The sequence below is a fragment of the Zingiber officinale genome, chromosome 6B (assembly GCF_018446385.1).
Source record: "Zingiber officinale cultivar Zhangliang chromosome 6B, Zo_v1.1, whole genome shotgun sequence".
Taxonomy (NCBI): domain Eukaryota; kingdom Viridiplantae; phylum Streptophyta; class Magnoliopsida; order Zingiberales; family Zingiberaceae; genus Zingiber; species Zingiber officinale.
In genome coordinates, this window is record NC_055996.1 from 109,053,889 (window position 1) to 109,060,191 (window position 6,303).

A 6,303-nucleotide genomic window follows, 5' to 3' on the forward strand; every position below is an offset into this window, starting at 1 on the left:
AGTGTACTCTTTCGCAGCTTTCTCATCCTTCGGACGTACCGAGCCCGTCAACTCCCTTCCCATGCCATCCTTCTCGCTAGCTGTGTCTTCCGCTAGACTTCCTGCGCTCCTAAGCTCCTGTACACTTAGACACAGGGATCAGGCAAACAGGACCTAACCTAAACTTGATTGATCACATCAAAACAACCACGGGGTCCAACAATCTCCCCCTTTTTGATGTGCATCAACCCAAGTTTAAGTTGGGGTAAAACAAACAAATAGTAATTTTAAGAAAGTTACTAAACTAACATTTTTTGGCGCAAAAATTACAATAATAAAATTTGCAACATAAGTTAGAAAAAAATAAAAAAATGTAATTATCCTAACTCCCCCTAAACTTGTTACTTAATTCTCCCCCTTTGATCACAGCAAAAACGGGGTAAAAGCAGTTTTTCTAAGTCATTTCAAAAATCCAAAAGAAAATTTCTAAGTCATTAAAAAAAATGCTAAGTTCACTTTCAAAGAATTTTTTCAAAATGTTTTCCAAGTTGAAAACATTACTAAGTAAAAAAAAATCAAATTAAGAAGTAATTTTAATTGAAAGAGTTTGTAAGTACAAAAAATATTTTTAGAAGACTTTTTAACGAAAATAGTTTTAAAGATTTTTCAAGTTTAAATGAAAGAATTTCTAATTTCAGAATATATTTAAACCAAAAAAAACTATTTGAGAATTTTTCAAAAAAAAATTCTAAGTATTTTTTAAAATTCATGTGTAGTATTTAAAAATGATTAAAAAAATATTTAAGTAACCTTTTTAAAGAATTGTTTTATTCTAATTTTAATGCTTTTATCAAAAAAATTAATTAAACATTTTATTTCGATATTTCGGCTTCCAGGTCGTAGTGAGGCACTTGACCTTCTTGGTTATTGGAGCAACAACCACTTCTTTAGACAAAGCTTCATAAAGAAACTCATTGTTTAATTTACTCGTTGTAAGGTCTAACTTATATAGTTTTTAATTTAGCAAAGATTTTGGAATCCAGTATAGATTCCTTCGTACTAGGTCACTCAGAAATTTAGGGGGAACATAATTTCTGGGAACTTTCCTAAGTTGTCCCTGATATTTTCTAATATACCAGTTTAATTTTCCATAAATTCTTAATTTTGATTTTTGGAAATTTATTTAAGCATGCATTATGATATTTCAATTTCTCAATTTCAACTTTTAATTTTTTATTTTCTAATTTTAAATTATCATACATTTCTAGTGGGTATGCTTTTGCTAAGTTCAATTTCAATTCAGTATCCTCTTTTTCTAATTTAGCTAAGTCTTTAGAAAGAGCTATAATAAATTGAAATGACTGTTTAGGATTTAGTGCACGTACCTCACTTACCTTACTTGGTGAGGCTCCCCCTTCATCGTAGCTTTCCTCTTCTGATGATCCTCCCCCTTTATCTATGCTCATCTCTAAGTCTGAGTCATCTTCAAAGAGATGGTTGGCTGCCAGTGCTAGTCCCGAGAAAGCTTCGGCTTCTGACTCGGATGATGAAGAATCATCCCATGTAGCCTTCAGGCTTTTACATGTAGAGGACGTCGATTTTTTAGGCTTCTCCTTGTTCTTTTTCTTCAGTTTGGGGCAGTCATTCTTGATGTGCCCTTCCTCGTTGTAATTATAGCATCGGACTATCCTTCTATTGTGTTGATGCTTCCTCGACTGTGATTTAAATTTATTAGTTTTAAGAAATTTACTGAAACGTCTTACCAATAGCGCCGCTTCGGTTTGTCGATCGTTGCTTCGGAGTCGAGATCGTCCTTTTCGGCTTGTAGGGCAATGTTGAGGTTTGACTTCTCAACTGGTTTCTCTGCAAGTCGAGACTCGTGAAGTTCGAAGGTAGAAAATAAGTTTTCTAAACTACTTACCTCAAGGTCCTTAGAGATGTAGTATGCATCTACTAAGGAGGCCCATTCCGGAGTTCTGGGGAAGGCGTTGAGTGCATACCGAATGGAATCTCAGTTTGTTACCGTTTCACCGAGATTCGTCAGTTTCGTTATCAGCTCCTTGATCCTCACTTGAAGCTGCGCAACCTTCTCGTTGTTGTTTATCCGAAGGTTTGTTAGTTGTGTCTGGAGGACGTCGCGCCTTGCTAGCTTCGCTTCTTAGGTGCCCTCGTGGAGCTCCAGGAATTTATCCCAGAGGTCTTTAGCGGAGTCATAGCTTCCGATCGGACTTACCTCCTGGGGCGGCAAAACACTGAGCAGGTGAAATTCGGCCTTTTCGTTGGCCACGCAATCGACCTGCTCCTTCTTCGTCCAGTTGCACTCTTCTTTATCTTTTGGCGCTGCATATCCATACTTCATTATTAAAAGTATATCAAATTCAGTTTTAAAAAATACCTCCATTTTTCGCTTCCAAGTAGCGAAGTCTCCGTCGAACTTCGGGGGATGAATGTTCGCTCCGGCCATCGTTCTGATCTTTGTGCTTCAATCGGCGGTTAGTCCTTCTGAGGCTGTCAGGCTCTGATACCACTTGTTGACGCAGCGGGGGCTGGCAAGAGGGGGGGTGAATTGCCTGCAATAAAAAGTAAACCCTCCTCAAGGATTTCAGCTCAAAAATAAAAGCAACAAGAACAATAAAAATAAATAGCAGAAACAAACAGAAATAATAGACTCAGCTATTTGACTTGGTTACAACCGAGATGGTTGTTAATCCAAGGCGGTTGGAAAGGCGCGCTAAAAGAGTCTCCTTCTTTGAAGGCGGAGAAGCCTTTTACACTTTGAGAGCACAAAGGTTGCTTAGAAATGAATTACAGAGTTCAGAGTTGAGTTGCTTGATTGAATTAATTAGATCTAGACCAAGGCTATATTTATAGCTTTGGTCGGGGCGCCCCAAAGAGTTCCAGGCGCCCAGGGGGGATACAATTTTATCCCCCAACGAATAGATCGTGGTTTAACCACAATCAAGATAAGAAGGCATCCCAGGCGCCCGGAATGGTTCCGGGCGCCCGGACTGTGAAGTCAACCAGGTTAACTTTCCGTCCGGGCCTTCTACTCCATTTCAGCTCGGCTTGGTCCGGATCTCTTCTATTCCAGCTCCGTTTTCTTAGGTGATCTCCGCTATCCGGAATAGGGTTCACCCGAATCCAACTTCCGGTCTTCTCCTCGAGTAGTCTTCTGTCCCGGCTTTACGTCCTTCGAACGCCGCGCACGTTCTTCACGTCCACCGGTGTACTCTTCCGTAGTTTTCTCGTCCTTCGGACGCATCGAGCCCGTCAGCTCCCTTCCTGTGCCGTCCTTCTCGCTAGCTGCATCTTTCGCTCGACTTCTTGTGCTCCTAAGCTCCTGTACACTTAGACACAGGGATCAGACAAACAGAACCTAACCTAAACTTGGTTGATCACATCAAAATAATCACAGGGTCCAATAAAGGGCCCTCGACCTAGTTTCGCACGATCAAGCTACCCGCCCAGTCATGAGCCCTGGTACTCGATAATTCGAGAGGGAGCTACTGTAGACACGCCTCCTTGGCACGATATTCTAGAATAATCTTACGACTATCACTGCTTTTAAGTTTATGGCTGACGCCAGCTACTTTAATCAAACCGCTTGATGGACACTAATGACGAGACCCTCTAAGCCCCCCCTTGGCAACTATAAATACCCTTCCCCTTCCGCTTTATTGAACTTTTCGTCTCCCTTCCTCTTTTTTCTGGTACCAGCTATGCTATACCTCTTGTGCTTCGCGTTTACACCATCTCATGGATTCCCCTATGCCTACCTATTCTCTCGGAGTTTCAACCTTCACTAGCGTGGATCTAGACGATCTTCACTTCTCGTATGAGATTCCTATGACCATGAACATCATCATACCTTTTAAGGTCCACAGGGTCTCTTCCCCTCCAGCAAGGTACGTGACCTTCTTCAAAGAGCAGTTTGTTGTCGGTCTCCGCTTCCCCATTCACCCTTTCTTTTCCAAAGTGAGTCGTTATTTCGTATCCCCCTTTGTCAACTTACCCCTAATTCCATGAGGATTTTGTCCAGATTCGTCCTCCTCTGCGAAGTGTGTGACATACCCTGGACTCCCCGCTTATTTCATTGCTTCTTTACCCATCGTCGTCACAGTGAGGGCCTTTTCTGTCTTCAGGCCCGCATTCGAACTACCTTTTTTGTTCCCCTCCCCTCCTCGGACTCGAAGTGGAAAGAAAAATATTTCTTCTTGAGCTTTCCCCTAGCCATAGAATTACCTACCCAATGGCGCTCAGCTCTACCTCTGGCACCACCTCTAGGGGATTTTCAGATGGACTCTGACTTTACAGAGGCCTCCGCACAACTAGGATGTTGGCGCTTGGACCTGCTTAGACTGCTAACAGAAGACGTACTATTTTTATTCAGGCTGAGCAGCATCCCTTCAGAGCTACCATATTCCTTAGGTAAGGCTTACCCTACCTCGACTGGCCTTCGTCCCCCTACTCTGATTTTGATGCAATTCTTGCGGCAAACACTCTAGCTCAAGTGCCCCCAATCAGGCCTCTTCCCGTGAGCAATTTGGAAATAAACCACCGGGTGCACATGGTACTGGATAGGAGGGGTCTCTCGCATCTTTCTCCCCTTCCCATAGGGGCGACTGCTTCAACTGCTCCACGGTCGGCCGTCCGAGCAGCCTCGCACGTTCGCTCCGCTCCTGAGCCTTCAAGGCACGCTCCTCCTGTGCCTTGTATTCGTCAGCCCCGAACTCCATCAGAAGGGTCAGACTCAGATGAGCAGCCGCTTCTGCGTCGAGCCAGACATCGACCCATGGGACCCGTCTTGGCATCCGAGGCCCCGACCATCATTCCGTCGTCACAACCAGTCTCTGATTCCCTTCCAGATCCACATCCCCCCAGCGATCTTGTCAGACCACCTCGAATTAGGGCTGGAGTTGAGCGAGGGAAGGCCCCGGTGGTTAAAGAAGAGATTAACCCGGGGTGGCAATATAGATCTAGTGCCTCGGTCAGACCTTCTCCTCGACCAACTGCTTCCTCTCAACCTGGCCCTTCCCCCTCATCCCGGTGCTGCACCTTCTTCATCTAGTCCTTCTACTCAGCCAGGATCTATTCATGCCCCGCCTGGTCCATCTACTCAACCAAAATATGTTTCCACTCAGCCTGGCCTGAGCGGGACTACTCCAGACTCTTCTCGACCTTGGTATCTCCGCTTCCGTGCCACTCTGCCCATAGAGTGAGGATTGTGTCGCTCTCTCACTGCTCCTGCTCGCAATATCCTATTACAGGGTCAATTAGCATCTCAATGGGAGCACACCATGCAGGCGATGGATACTTGCACCTTGCCTGGCCTGTTGGACTTGGTCTTGGAAACTGCCACTATGGTAAGCTTTCGCTCTCTTTTGCGGCTATGCTCCTCCTACTCTGTTTTTCTGTTCTCACTCCACTATGATTATGAACAGATGTTTTCCCAGTCACTCCACTTAAATTAGACAATCCTGCACATATATCGGTTTAATAAGATCTTAAAGGACTGAGTTGCAGACCTGGAGTCTCAAATCTCCAACCTTGCTACAGTCATGTCCGGATTTAAGGCAGAGGTAGCGACCTTGAAGAAAGCGAGTGCCTTCTGGGAACAGACATTGGAAGAGACCCAGTTAGAGATCAGCCGTCTCCGAGATGACAAGAGCAGGCTTGAAGTTCTCTTGCAAACATCTGAGGCTAGGTGTCAAGAGACTCAATCAGAGATAATTCAGCGATCTGCAGCTTTAGAGGATTTCAAGCTTACACATAAGAAAGAGATGTATTGTATGGTCCAGGAGATAAGTTCTCGGGACCTGCTTATTATGGACCAGAGGCGGGATCTGGAGTCTCAGGCAACAGAGCTGGGTTCTTTGCAGGCAGTGCTATCTCAGGCGTAGTCTGCTTTATCGAGCTCTGTTATTGCTTTGGAGACCTATAAGGCTGGGAAGAGCGACCGCCTACAAGCAAGTCGAGAAGAATATTTACACTCTCGAGAGTTCGGCTCCCAGGTGGGGGATCACTTCGTCACGTCCGTGGCCTATGGTGCGGTGGGGGCACTTCAACAACTTGAGGAGAAAGGGTATCTGTTCTCTATCCCTTCTGAAGATTTTCTAAATCATTGTCGCATCCTTAGAGAGATGCCCAACGATGTATTCGCAGGATTCAAATAACTTATGCATGAACATTATATTATACTCTATTGACGTGCACTTACTGTAGTGGCTACTCTCTTTCTAGATTTTATACCTTCTCCTTAGTCTTAACTCAATGGAGTCTGAGCTATTTTAACCCAAGCACGGGGGCCTGATCGGGTCTGAAAAA